The sequence below is a fragment of the Podarcis melisellensis genome (assembly GCF_964234715.1).
Source record: "Podarcis melisellensis genome assembly, chromosome: 16".
Taxonomy (NCBI): Eukaryota; Metazoa; Chordata; class Lepidosauria; order Squamata; family Lacertidae; genus Podarcis; species Podarcis melisellensis.
This window is the reverse complement of record NC_138533.1, coordinates 5,709,798-5,724,868: the sequence shown is the minus strand read 5'-3', so window position 1 is coordinate 5,724,868 and position 15,071 is coordinate 5,709,798. Positions and strand designations below refer to the sequence as shown.

The 15,071-nt window shown below is 44.0% G+C and overlaps 2 long non-coding RNA genes across 2 annotated transcripts; both read left to right on the top strand.

Moving 5' to 3' along the window:
* The first annotated feature begins 636 nt into the window (after positions 1-636).
* On the top strand, positions 637-3,553 carry LOC309359246. Its single transcript, XR_014163793.1, has 2 exons — positions 637-786; positions 3,077-3,553. It is a non-coding gene; the product is annotated as an uncharacterized lncRNA (long non-coding RNA).
* An 8,624-nt stretch (positions 3,554-12,177) lies between these two features.
* On the top strand, positions 12,178-14,662 carry LOC309358696. Its single transcript, XR_014163506.1, has 2 exons — positions 12,178-12,258; positions 14,117-14,662. It is a non-coding gene; the product is annotated as an uncharacterized lncRNA (long non-coding RNA).
* Positions 14,663-15,071: the final 409 nt, after the last annotated feature.

The following is a 15,071-nucleotide window of genomic DNA, read 5'->3' as shown; positions in this document are numbered from 1 at the left end:
CACAAAACTCAATACAAAAGCCGCATGGTATGTTTGACTTCTGAAAAGCATTCAAAAACCGAAGCAGTTACTTCTGGGTTTTCGGTGTTCGAAAACCGAAACATTCGACTTCCGAGACATTCAAAAACTGAGGTACCACTGTAATGCTTTTGGATACCAGTTGCTGGAAAGCACAGAAGGGGAAACTGTGCTTGTGTTCAGGTCCTGCTTGCAGTTTTCCCATTGAGGTACCTGGGAGACCACTATAAGAACAAGAATTGGGCTAGGTGGCCCATTGACTTGAGCCAGCAGTCTCCTTATGTTCTTATTGGAATATTGTTTCCAAGCTCTGTCCTAGGTCCCTGAAGATATATCTTCCCCAAAGTTCAAATATATTTCCCCCGTACCACGTTGAAAGTGTAATTTGTCATTTGCATCCCATCCCAAAGTGCTGGAATTTATGATTTCAGAGGAACAGATGTGAAAGGCTTCGGGACATGTACAAACCACCCATTAAGCTGTCAATTACATTGTTACAGAGTGGCGTGAAGAATTCACCAAGAGAAACCCACACGTTATTCAGTAACTGGAGATAACCATCTCTCGTCAGTCAGCACAATTAATGCAAATCGTTGTGTCATTAAGGCCAGGCATTGGATGCTGCGAGAGCCAATGGGCCTTCTCAGAACTCATCACCATTTCTGAAAGAGGGCATTGGGAGATGCTATAAAAGGTCCTTTATCTCAAGCTCTTCTCATTCGCTCAACAACACCTGACTTGACCAACGCTTGATTCGGTGATCAATTGGTGAGTAGGAGGACCTCCTAGCTATTAATGGGTCTATCAGATGCAGGGAGAAGCGTTCTTAGAAGTTCAAAACCCTGGAGATGCTGTGGATTTTTCAGTGGCTAAAGGAAGTCCTTCTTCACATGGTGCATAGTTAAACTATGGAATTAGATATTATTTTTTTATTATTATTAGGGACGCGGCTGGCACTGTGGTTTAAACCACAGAGCCTAGGACTTGCCAATCAGAAGGTGGGCCGTTCGAATCCCCGTGATGAGGTGAGCTCCCGTTGCTCGGTCCCAGCTCCTGCCAACCTAGCGGTTCAAAAGCACGTCAAAGTGCAAGTAGATAAATAGGTACCGCTCCGGCGGGAAGGTAAACAGCTTTTCCATGTGCTGCTCTGGTTTGCCAGAAGTGGCTTAGTCATGCTGGCCCCATGACCTGGAAGCTGTACGCTGGCTCCCTTGGCCAATAAAGCGAGATGAGTGCTGCAACCCCAGAGTCGGTCATGACTGGACCTAACGGTCAGGGGTCCCATTATTATTATTATTATTATTATTATTATTATTATTATTATTAATATACTGCCTTTCATCCGAAGATCTCACAACATAAAAATACAGGATAAAAGCACAAGAAGCCATGGTGGTCACCAACTTGGATGACTTTAAAAGGGGATTAGATAAACTCATGGAGGAAAAGGCTATCAGTGCCTACTAGCCACAATAACAATGTTCTCCTTCCACTCTTTGAGGCAGTATACTTCTGAATATCACTTGCTGCAAATCACAGGTGGGGAGAGCACTCTTGTACTCAACATGGGCATCCTATGGGCATCAGGATGGCCACTATGTGAATAGTAGAACTTTTCTTATGTTCAAATCAGTGAGTGAGTGAGGGCTTAACTCCATGCCCTGCCTGTGGTCTTCCTGCTTGAATCTGATTGGCCACCATGGGAACAGGATGCTGGACCAGATGGGTCCTTGGCCTGATCCAGCAGGTCTCCACTGCATGCGGTGCATTTGCTCCATCACGGAACAATTCTTCTAGCAGCCCAGGTAGCTGATCAGACCATTGGCCCATCTTGCCTACTAGGAGTGGCTCTCCAAGGTGCCAGGCAATGGTTTATCCCAAGTTTCCACAAACCAGTGGGCTATCAATGCTTTGAACTACAACACTCACCATTCCTGATCATTGGCCAGGCTGACTAATGGGATTGAAGGGAGCTGTAGTCCAAACTTTTCCCCAAGCTGGGGGAAAGACTGGGCTCTCCTTTCAATTGGAGACTTCAAATGTGAAACCTACTTGCAAAGCATGTGAGGTCCTGCCAACAGATAGTCCTTCATAAAGGACATAGAGCTATTCAGTGCTTTGATCAGATTATATATTTGCATAGATATACAGTCATACCTCAAGTTGTGTTTGCTTCACGTTGTATTTTTTCAAGTTACGAACGTGGCAAACCTGGAAGTGTTTGCTTCCGAGTTTGCCACTTTGCGCATGCGCAGGATCAATCTGTGTGCTTCGCGCATGTGCAGGAGTGCTCTATCATGTCACACACACACAGAGAAGCAGCACTCCACTTACGGACTTTTCAGGGTACGAACGGCACCCCGGAACGGATTGCATCCGTAAGTAGAGGTACCACTGTATATGGAGGAACATTTGTGTAATTTATTTGAATTTTTAGGATATGCACATCATAGAATTGTAGAGTTGGAAGGTACAGTACACCAAGGGTCATCTTGTCGAATGCAGGAATAAAAACATAGAAACATCAGAACATAAGAAGCTAGAAATACAAGATGCTTCCTTCCATGGAATCAGACCATTGGACAATATAGCTCAGTGTTGCCTACACTGATTGGCAGTAGCTCTCCAGGGTTTTGTGCAAGCATCTCTCACTGTTCTACCAGGAGATGCCAGAGATAGAAATGAGGACCTTTGGCATTTCAAGCAGATGCACTGAGCTACAGCTCAGGTCCTGATATCTCTTAGTATATGTATAGATATAGGTTTCTCTGGGAGGTTTAGGTTGGTGGTGGCAGAGAATACCTATAAAAGTTTGTGTTGTTTGTAGGAAATCCCATAACATAACATAAATTTGAATCCCTCGCAGACCTTTTCCCTCCAGTCATTCCTGGAATTCAGTTCCCATCAGCCCAAGTGACCCCGGCAAATGGTCAGAGAGCATGCTTAATTATAATCCAGCAACTTCTGGAGGGCCACCAAATCCCTTCGACTTCAAAGGTTCTGCTGTCTTTGAGCCCCCAAATGATGTCAATCTCTACCTCTTTCTCTCTTCCCCAAGGGTTATCCAATCCACAGAAAAGATGAGCCAACAACAACAAAGAGGAAGCTGCTGCTGCTGTTGTGGTGGTAGAGGCTGTGGGTGCTGCGGTGGCAGCCGCAGTGGCGGGGGATGTTGTGGTGGCAGCCGCAGTGTGGTTTCCTCTCAGCAGAGTCAGAGCAGCGGTGGATGTTGTGGCGGCAGTAGCGGCAGTAGCGGTGGCAGATGTTGCGGCGGCAGCAGAGGTGGTGGATGCTGTGGTGGCAGCAGTGGTGGCGGATGTTGTGGTGGACAACAAAGTCAACAGAAAGTCTTCCCCCAGAAGCTGAAGTAGATGCCTTCAAGGATAGTTGAAATACTCAATTATTATCATCACTTGTTGCATATTCCCTTTTCTTCTTGCAAACCATAATTGTCTGAAATTCCCCAATGTGAATAATGTAAATGTTCAGACTTCTTTATTGAAAACTCATTAAAAGTTTCTTGCAAACCAAGAAATCTGTGTGGTTGAGTTTTTATGCTCCTCTATCTATATGTTTATGCCCAAGATGTACTCAAGGTACATTGATTCCTACCCTTTAACCATGGGCTTCATTGACAGTAGGAAGCAGTAATTTTTTTAAATACCAGTTGCATGGAGCCACAGGTCCTGCTTCCAGGGTTGCCATAGGTATCTAGTTAGGCACTGTAAGATCAGAATATTGGTCTACATGGGACAGCAGGCTCTTCTCATGTTCTTATGACACTCTACCCTGGGTAACAACAGTTAAAGTGTTTATTCCAGAGATGAGTAGATTAATGGAATTTGTCATGATCCCAGAATCCATCAGTGACCAGACCACCAAGCTAAAGGATATAACTGTCTAACCTTAGCTCTGTCTAAGGAACTGAACCAAGTTTCTGACTCTGAGATGGATCAGGATCCTAATAAACCTGATATTGGCAGGTGGGAGCCCACCAAATAGATCCTACAGCACCAGGACTAATACCAGGGGTCACCAATGTGGTGGCCTCCATATGCCTTGGACTACATCTCTCATCATTCCTAACTATTGGCCATGCCAGTTGGCACTGTTGGGGTTGTGGTCCCCAACACCTGAAGAGCACTATATTGGTTATCCTTGGCCTATAGTGACAAAAACAAACCCCTATATAACCTGCTCAAATACAGCCGCAACACATGGCTAATGAATATAGTAAATGTATTATTATTAGTAGTAGAATGTCATCCAAAATTTACAATTCATCAACTTCAAAATACAGTGGTACCTTGGGTTACATACGCTTCAGGTTACAGACTCCGCTAACCCAGAAATATCACCTCGGGTTAAGAACTTTGCTTCAGGATGAGAACAGAAATCGTGCTCCAGTAGTGCAGTGGCAACAGGAGGCCCCATTAGCTAAAGTGGTGCTTCAGGTTAAGAACAGTTTCAGGTTAAGAACAGACCTCCAGAACAAATTAAGTTCTTAACCCGAGGTACCACTCTAATATATATATCAGTCCATAACCAAGAAGTAGTCAATAAAATGAATTGCTGGCGGGGAACACCACAAAACCTTTCAATGGATGATGTCCAAGACAGTATATCCAGATTGAATCAACTATTTCGAAGATGAATCTTCTCCAGCAAATAGTTTCAGATAGAATATCCATACAGGTAAATGTAATACTTGTGGATCAGAACTCACTAACCAGTGAGAGGTGCCCATTCATGCCAAAGTCTTGTCTCTTTAACGCTCTTGTTCTCCAACTGTGGGTGACGTTTAGGTGAAGTGAACTGAAAGAAAGCTGCTACAAAGGCCCTTGGTTCAATTCCAACTATGCTTGGAGTCTGTTGTTCACTAAAGGGGAAAAAACTTGCTTTGCCCTCTGAACTCCTCCATAAGTCCAGGGAAAAAAGAATTATAGCCCCCGCCCTCCTCTAAGCCCAGTGGAACCTACTGCATTAGGTCAAATGGCCCACTGCTTCAACAACCTCAGTTTGTCCTCCATCTGCCTGTTGTCCTACTTACAACAAGTCCAGGGGGCGTTCACACACCCTGTGAGCATCCTCAGTCTCAGTGTTGTCCTTGCAGAACTCAGACAAGAAGAGGATGATGAGAAAACTAGAATGAGTTGGCCATGGTTCTCGTTGACTCTTGCCACACCTTCGCAAATAAAATAACGTTTTTTGTCTTAAATACACTTCATTAAATTGCAGTTATATTTTTAAGCTAATCGGACTGCGTGATAATTGTTTGAAACACATGTCAGTGGCTTCCTTTATTTCTATATCAGGATCCATATCAGGAAAGACACCCCGTGCAACTGTGTCATGAGTGCTCTAGACATTGCACAAAGCGTAAAATATCTATACAGCAGTCAGCACACAATGGATGCATGAGTCCTCAAATATAGTAGAAAGTTACACAAATTGTAAGAAGCTTTCAACAGGCTTTGTAAATATGTTAACCCTTTTAAAATCAGTTGATGCAGCTGTCTAGGCTGAGAGGCAGTGGCTTGCTCAAGATCACCCAATGAAATTCATGGTTGAGTGAGAATTTGAACCCTGTTCTCACATGTTCTGGTCCAGCACTCTAACCACCAAACATATGAAGCAAGCAAACAGCACCCTCAAACACCATCCTTTGTTACATACACAATTGAACTGTTGATCAGAACAAAGTACATTTGTCAATTATCCAGAAATCTTATTGACATCTCTAACTTTATATATAATAATTATAATAATAATTAATTATTATTATTATTAATAATTTTTATTTATACCCCGCCCTCCACACCCAAGCCCAGGCTCAGAGAGGCTTACAAGCTATAATAAAAACAAGTTGAATGATTACAACTTAAAAACAAACTTAAAATACAACATTAAAATATTAAAATGTAGCCTCATCGCAGGAGGAGAAGGAAAAGAAAAAAGAAAGAGAGGGAGGGAATCAAACTGGCTCCAAGCCAAAGGCTCTGTCTTACAGGCCCTGCAGAAAGAAATCAGATCCTGCAGGGCCCTCGTCTCATGAGACAGAGCGTTCCACCAGGCTGGAGCCAGAGTTGAAAAGGCCCTGGCTCTGGTTGAAGCCAATCTAACTTCCTTAGGGCCCGGAACCAGTAGGGTGTTGCTATTTATAGACCATGAGGCTCTCCATTGGGCAGACCGGGAGAGGCAGTCCCATAGGTATGAGGGTCCTAGGTCATGAAGGGCATTAAAGGTCAAAAGCAGCACCTTAAATCTGACCCTGTACTCCACTGGGAGCCAGTGCAGCTTGAAAAGCACTGAGTGAATATGCTCATTAGTCTCATTATTGTCTGTCCTGAATCCTCCAACATTCAGCTCCTTGGTGTGCCCAAATGTTCTAGAAAATTATGTCTAGACTCAATTTTCAGAGAATAACTCATTCTCGAATTGCCCCGCTCAAAAATCAATTTGCCCCCTGTGGGGCGTGAACCCCATGTTTGTGACCACAGCACTAGAGTGTGTCATTTTAACGGGTGAAACATAATTTTTGCCAATTTCTTCAGTGAGCTTCCTTAAGATATATTTACAAATAATCTCCTATTATTTTCACGATTAGACAACCTTTAGCTTCATAACTCTACATTCGACTAAAAAGCACACATACACTGCTTTTGGAAAACCCTATCGTTTTAATTTTACCTTTTGAAAATGTCAGGCAATGGTATAAAAAATTAGTTTCTCTGCATAAAACGTATCCTACTAAGCATACAACATTACATTGTAATCATAAAACATTAGAAAGTAATGACATCAGTTAATAAGAAGATTTAAAAAAGAAAATTAATCAAGCCTTGCTTTGCTTCATTCTTGTACACTGACGTGATGTAGTCCTCATGTTTCTCATGTGTGTTCACCTTGCTTGCTGCTTCTGTGACTTGTTTCACAAACCTCTCTGTAGACTAAGCATGACAGACCCATTGTGGAACTTGCATGGGGTTGTCAGTAAACTGCTGTATTTCTGCTGTAGTAAGTTTGCATGTTGAAGGAGGTCCATATACTCTATATACTACACAAGGAATGAAGCACTGAGGTTGATGAGAAGTCTCTTCCTCAGACATACAGAAAGATCTCCCAGAATGTCATCATCTCTGTCCCTTAAGTCAACGATCTTTCAGACATCAGCTCTCCTTTCCTCACTGTCATCTGAGAGACAAGAGTGTCTGGATTAGAATTTCACTGAATGCACAGAATTCCAGACCCTCCTAGTGTCCCTATTTTCCAGTGACAGTCCTGGAAAAGCTGTCCAAGAAGTTTTCTTGTCTGTATGGTCTTTGTGATCCAATACCTTTACGCTTGATCAGTAGACTCCTCCTTTATAACATTATGACTAAGGAAAGAAAGATGCTCTCTAACTGATAGCTGGGTAATGAAGGATGAGTTTTAAGTTCTGCAGTGGTGTCTGGCATCTTGTCAAAGTGACCTGACCACTTGCTGTTAGGCAAAGTCTTCCCATCAACTGATGTGATCAAGTGTCACAGGAATAACGTGTTCATCTGGAGGACTGACAACCAGATTCTCTACCATTACGTTACATCCTCCAATATATCTATGAGGTTTACATGAAATTTAGGTGAAAGGTGGACTTGGCAATAGGGGATGAATCCACTGGATCAAAACACCTCCCACAAGCAAAGAAGCTGAGTCTTGTGGCAGCTTCAAGACAAAACCACCTACTGCTTCCTCCTCTTGTTCCAACCCATCCTGCACTCCACCCTCCAGCTCTGAAGCTCCCCCTGCCTCTGACTCTGGCCTCCCGACCAGCACAGTTCCCCACAAAACACAGGACTCCTCTCCTGGGTCATATTCCATCTCCCCTTCCATGGTGCACACTTCTCAGAGTCCTGCCAGTCCTGACACTATGTCAAAGCCTTGGTCCATCAGCCTCAGTTTTGTCTATACTGTGGCAGTGGATCTCCAGTGGTTCAGAGAGCATCTCCCTGATCTACTTGGAGGTGCCAGAAGGTGCCAGAGAATGACCCAGCAACCTTCATCATGTAATACAGGTGCTCTAGCACTGAACTACATTCCTTCTCCTTGGTTGACATTCAACAGGCTTGTCACCATATCATGTTCTTGTGACTACTGGATGTGTCTTATGGCTGGAAGCTTACATTGCATAACCAATGGTCGCTCAAGCTGGGTGCCTCACCAAGGGTTCTGCTGATGAATTGACACCTAAACCATCAGGACTTTTATAAGTAATGTTTGAAGTTGGCATCCTGCAGAGAAGTGTGTGGGCATGATAATTGCTTAGGATGTGACTACTCTTCCCGTAATTGGCAGGAGGTAGTGGATTTGAGATAGGAAAATAATCTGGGTGGAATATACAGGTCAACCATGGGATAGCTTCATTCATACGCTGCATTCAGTAGGTCTTCCTCCCTTCCTTAGTGAATCAAACCCATCCAGTGCTTTGATTTGTTTCAGCTCATTTTCCATGGTAATCTACAAGAAAGTGGTGGAAATCATCTAGGAAGCTGGGCTAGGAGAAATCAGGGCATTCCCCTAACCAATTCTCAAATTCCCCATCATATGGAATCAGAACAATCGAAGAGTCGAGCTGGATCAGACCAATGCCCCGCCTAGTCCAGTATCATGTTCTGACTCCCCTCTGCAAAGGAGAATTCCAGAATTCCCTCAAGGAAGGCCACCAGGTGGAGATGGGTTAAGCAACTAAATCCCTTCTATTTCATTCTTGCTGGTATTCAATAATTTGTCCATCCCATCCTATTTTGTGCAAAATGTTATGGTGGGCCTCCAGAGGTTCTTCAACCAGCTATCCCATCAGCCCCCACCCAGTATGGGAAACAGTCAGAAATGATAAGATTTGTAGTTTATCAATATTTTGAAGGTTCCAAGTTTTCTGCCTGTGTCCTAGACACATGTCCCAACCAACTGGGGATCACATATTAAATGCACCCACATGGGTGTGAAGGAATTAGGAGCCCATGGCCATCCAGATATTATTAAACTCCAACTGCAATGAGTCCCAGCACAAATGCTCAATGGTCAAGTATGGTGGGTACTGTAGTCCAGTAACATCTGGAGTCCATTTGTGCCCTACATCTGCTTAAAATGTGCTGTGACCTGGTGGTTTTGCCTACCTCATAGCAATAATGACAACTGGTTGGATATTGGGGCAATCCTCTGTTTTGTTCTGGTCCTGCAACTGATCTCCTTCACTGATTTTACTTGACATAGTTATTATGACCATCGCATAAGCTGCCCCAGGGCAGGTGGTGAAATATAAATACAACCAAGTCAACAACAGATAAGCAAATGTCATTCAAAGGGTGAGTCATATGCCTGCTACAACAAGTGCATATTTTAAGGAAAGATTAAACTGCTGATGACTTTGCATTAGGTTTAAAAATAAATAAATCACAAACTGGTGTGGAAGCTTAATAACGGAAATATATGAAAGGAAGATAAATTGAAACTGAGATTTGCCCAGCCCTAGTGAGCACAGATTTAAACACTGGCATCTCTTCCCCGCCCCCCCCCAAAAAAGAACTCTGAGAACCATTTGTTCAGGGTGCCGGGAGTTGTAATTCTGTGAAGGGGAAGGTACATGTCCAATGATTATTTGGCAGAAGCCGTGTATTTTAAATGTGCTTTAAATGTATGGTGTGTAGTCAGAAACTTTGACCAACCAGTTGCTTATGGGGAAATCACAAGCAGGACACGGAACCATAGAATTGTAGAATTGGAAGGAATATCAAGGGTCATCTCAGTCAGCCAAAACAAGACCTGGAGCTGACTGTGGCTCAGATCATCAGCTTCTTATAGCAAAATTCAAACTTACATTGAAGAAAGCAGGAAAAACCACTGGGCCAGTAAGATACAATCTAAATCAAATCCCTTATGAATACACAGTGGAAGTGAGGGACAGGTTTAAGGATTTAGATTTGGTGGACGGAGTACCTGAAGAACTATGGATGGAGGCTCGTAACATTATACAGGAGGCAGCAAAAAAACCCATCCCAATGAAAAGGACATGCAAGAAAGCAAAGTGGCTGTCCAATGAGGCCTTACAAATAGCGGGGGAGAGAAGGCAAGCAAAATGCGAGGGAGATATTGAAAGATACGGGAAATTGCACCTAGTTCAACCCCTTGCAATGCAGGGCATGAGTTAAATGAGATAAAATTGTGCTTTGTTTGAATTTGTAAAATTGAACAGCGATTGAAATTGACCAATTTGTACGCCGCCATCGATAACACATGGAACTCAGCTATTATCTGACATGTATTTTTTGTGTGTGTAAAGAAATGAGAAATTTAACTATGCCATTTATAAGAGTGCACCCAGCAGTTGAATGTGACATAATGAGATAGAAAGGATTTGAGGTTGAGGAAGATTCAACATGCTTGAATGGCTTTGTTCCATTTTGTTTTCACTATCCCTGATGGTAATGATGGACCACGCTTGCTACTTCACTTTGGACCAAGCACAGCTCCGATCCTGGTGCTGTTCCTCTGGTGGTGGGTTGGAATCATGAAACTCAAACATCAGGAGGCTAATGCATATCATAGGATATGCTGTGAAACTCCCACTAGGGATGGTCTGGGCTAAATTCGCAGCCATGTGGAACCAGATTTTTAAAACGATCTCTTCCACTATTTTAAATTTAGTCTACATGCCTTTTCTTTCTTTAAAGTATGTTTGTCTCATTCACTGAAAGACTTTAAAAAGGGCCCCAACTAGACTGGAGGTGTGCATTTTAAAAATAGGCCGGATGGTCCATTTTCTGGATTGATAGATTTATCTTTAAGGCCACCCAATCAGTCCTCCCTGGGGTATTAATGACAATCGTTAAGGACATTTGCATGTCCCCCCCCTTTTTTGTTGGGATCCATCTGTCTTGAGAGACAATTTAGTGCACCTCTGAGGGTGAAGTCAAACCACGGGAAAATCTGCAGAGACCACTGATTCACAACTGCTGCCTCCCATGTGGTTTTTGCTGCTGTGGCAGCACCAAAGAGTCGTCTCTGGGGCACACGCCTGGGCCATGTATATGGAGGTCCTGGGCTGCCCAGATGATAAGAACCCCCTTTCTGCCTTGCTGATGTGATCCAAAGGGGGGAGAGAGAGCATTTCATGTGGCCCCTGTTTGGTTTAGGAGTTGCTGGAAGGAGGCGAGGAAGACACTAGTATCTAACCTTCTTAAGGACTCCACTCTGTATTTGCGTAGGGTTTCTTCTCCTGATGACAACCCGCAAGGCAGCAGGAATGGCTTTTTCCTCGGGGTTTACTCCCAAAGCCTTTCTTGCGAATGAGTATAACCACAAGGCAGGAGAGATTTGGATCACAGTTTTCCTCCTCCTAGATGAATTACCTTGATGAGCCCCATCTGCCCCCATACCACTGAATAAGACAGTAATATAAAAATATCTGAGCAACTGACAGTAGATTATTACAAACAAGCAACAGCCCCAAAGACTCAATGCCCATTCAGTACGTTGAACACTGAGATAGATGTACCATGGTCTGACTCTGTAGCAAACTTCCTCCTGTGCAAACCAGCTTTTTATTCAAGAACACCAGGACTGAAATCTCACTTGATTTTTAGGCTAAGGACCACAGCACTGTGGCAGAGCAGTAATATAAAGGTGGCTCAGTGGCAGAGTGTCTACTCAGCATGCACAAGGCTCCAGGTAAAATCCGCAGCCTCTTTAACTAGAGCTTAAAATGACACCTTGTCTACAACACTGCAGACTCACTTGATCTAAGACCATTCCTTATGTTCTATATTGGGACCAAGGCCCAGTGGCAGAGCATCTTCGTTTCCTGCAGAATGTCCTAGGGTCAAACAACGCTTCCAGGTAATTCTAGGAGAGACTCACTGCCAGAGACCCTCAAGAGCAGTTGCCAGTCCATGTGAATGGGGCTAGATGGTGAAGTCAGGTGTCACATCCTGACACAAGGAACCCACAGACACAGGTGCATAACATACTCGAGTGTAACGGAAGATAGCAATCTCATGTAGGGATGAGTCAAAACTCCGATGCAAGATGGTGGGAAGTTAAGGAAATCTGAGGTCAAGGGTGCGTCAAAAGCTCTATCAGAATGCCAGTGGTTTCTGAGATGGAATGTCTAGAGATGGTATAAAAAGCTCTTTTGTTCCAAGGGTTCCTCATTCGCTCGACAACACTTGACTTGACAACAACGTCTTCTCAGTGATCGACAGGGTAAGTATTTTCTCTGGACTGTCAGTGGCTCTGTCATTCTTTAAATCTAATTGAGTAGGACCAATAGTCTTCCAGATTTGCAACCAAAGAGGTTAATGGCTGCTGGTAACAATGACTATGTTATACTTCCACTGGTGAAGGCTTTAGGCCACCTTTGGCATGATGCAGTAGGGCTATCCTGACATTCTTAGAGGATCGGGCAAATTTACTGACAGTGAGCTTATCAATGGCTATGATGGCTATGTCTGGAGCATTGCACATCTGAGCATCAGTTACTGGAAATCACAAGTGCACAGACTGCTGCTGAACTCAGGACTGGTTTATTGAGGCATCTGGTTGGCCAGTATGAGAACAGGAAGTTGGCCTTGTTGGGTCTTTGTCGGGATCCAATAGGTTCTTTATTTGTTCTCATGATGATATTTTACTGAACCAAATTCACAATGCTTGTGATAACCCAGAAACTCATTAACAACTTTAGATACTTGGGTTCCCAACTTTCATCATCCAAAGCCAGCCTGACCAAAGGTAAAGGGTAATGGGATTTCTATTCCATCCTGATGGAATGGCTGCTGTAAACGATAGTGGTGGGATGAGCCTGATGAAACTCGTTCTTTAGCAAGGAAGGGGAAGAGACCCTGCAGACCCATCTCTCCCCTTGCTACAGCCTGATGGAATTACTAGTGATGTGCTGAACCTCTGAATGGCCTTTATCTTGATTAGATTGTTGGGTTCATATAGCTCAGTGCTGCCTATTCCAACTTGCAACAGTTCTCCAGGGTTTCAGACTGGATCTTCTCCCAGCCCTTCCTGGAGGATCCAGGGATTGAACCTGGGACCTTCTGTATGCAAAGCCAATGCTCTACCTCTGAGCCACAGACCTCCTCCATAGAAAGGAACATATAAAGTTGCTTTGTATTGAGTCAGAACATTGGCTAGCAACTCAATGTTGTCTATCTTAACTGATAGAGGCTCTGCAGACCCAGCCTGTCTAATTGAACCTGTGGCCTTCTTCTGCATGCAGAGCAATTGTGCTACTCACAGAGCTATGGGGCCATTTCCCCTCTTAGTCAAACTGTTGGTCTATCACACCTAGCTTTCCTCCTTTGACCAGCTGTGGTTGTCCATGAGTCTTAGGCAGTGGCAAATCTATGTTGGAAATGCTAAATTTTTGAACTGAGCAGGGCTTTGATGTAGAAAGCATATGTTTTACTGCTGAGTATTGGGATTTCTCGATTGATATAGCATTTTGCGAGAGCTTGACTACTGCCTATAAACGGCTGTAAAATCGGGATTTAGATGAAAATTTAGTGGGGGGTTTTATGGCATTTCTTTAAACTGTGTGTTAGATTGGCTGGACTGGAGCAAAAACAAAGAACCTTAAGCCCTATAGAAATTGTTTGACTCCAACTCCCACCAACCACACCAGTACGACCAATGGTCAGGAATGATGGGAGTTGTAGTTCAGCCATTTTCTTGGACTCCAGCTCCTATTGGTCCCTGCCAGAATTACCAAAAGTCATGTGTGGTGAGAGTAGGAATCTGGAAGTTCATAGGTTCCTCAACCCTCATGGAATTTTTAAAGGGGTGTGTGTCATTCTACAAGAAACGAAACAGTACAAGAGGTGGATTGCACACAAAAATTCCAGCCTTAAATCACACTAAATTGTTTCCAGATACTGAGAGTAATCACACAATAGGGGGATTAATCCTAGACAGGAAGGAGTTGTCCTGGGATACTCTTGTTGCACTGCAGAACAACATCTGGAGGATGTTTTACAAAATACCCCAAAAGCTGCTCCCTTGGAGAAACTGGATCAAAAAATGATGTTGGTCTTTCTCTCTCTTTCTCTCCCTCCAGAAGTTTTCAAAGCCATAGCAAAGATGAGCCAACAGCAACAACTACAACTGGGAGGAGGTGGCTGCTGTGGTGGTGGTGGCCATGGAGGCGGTTGCTGTTGTGGAGGCAGAGGTGGAGGAGGACGAGGTGGCTGCTGTGGTGGTGGCCGCGGAGGCGGTTGCTGTTGCGGAGGCAGAGGCGGAGGTGGACGAGGTGGTTGCTGTTGTGGTGGCCGTGGAGGTGGAGGCGGTGGCTGTTGCTGTGGCAGCAGAAGTGGTGGTGGATTATCTCAACAAAGCCAGATGGGTGGTGGTGGAGGTGGATCTTCTCAAGGCGGAAGCAGCAGTGGAAGCAGCGGTGGGTGTTGCGGTAGATGAACTCAATGCCCCCAGAAAGAGCTGAAATACCACACCACAATGACCACCACCCCTTGAAGATATCTTCTTCCAAAACAAACGGTTGCTTTCTTCTCCAAATGATGAGCCAGACCTTCCTCTGGCATGGAGAACATAAGTCTTTCATTTTCCTGCTATGGCTACCTCTTTAAAGGCATTAAAAACTTCTTTCCTGCAAGCCTTTCGGTGTCATGATGTTCTTTTCCTATCTTCACTTCTCCATACACACATAACATTCCTACTCTTTACCCACATATTCCATTCTGATTAGAAGCAGCTCCCAAGCTCTGCAGGTAGTCCTTACGTAGAACTTCTTGGAGATGCTGGGGATTGAACCTGAGACCTTCTTCATGAAGAAGGTTCCCTACCACTGATTTAGGAGTCCTCCAAAAATAGGAAGCTGCCTAGATAATCTTGCCCAGTATAGCCTACTGTGACGGCTGCATCTCTCCAGGGCCTCAAAATGAGTAAAATATTTCCCATCCTTTTCAATTGGAGATGTTGTGGGCTGAACTTGGGATCCTTCTTCCATTACTGAGCTAGAATGATGGACCTACGGTCTCAGTATAAAGGAGCTTCCT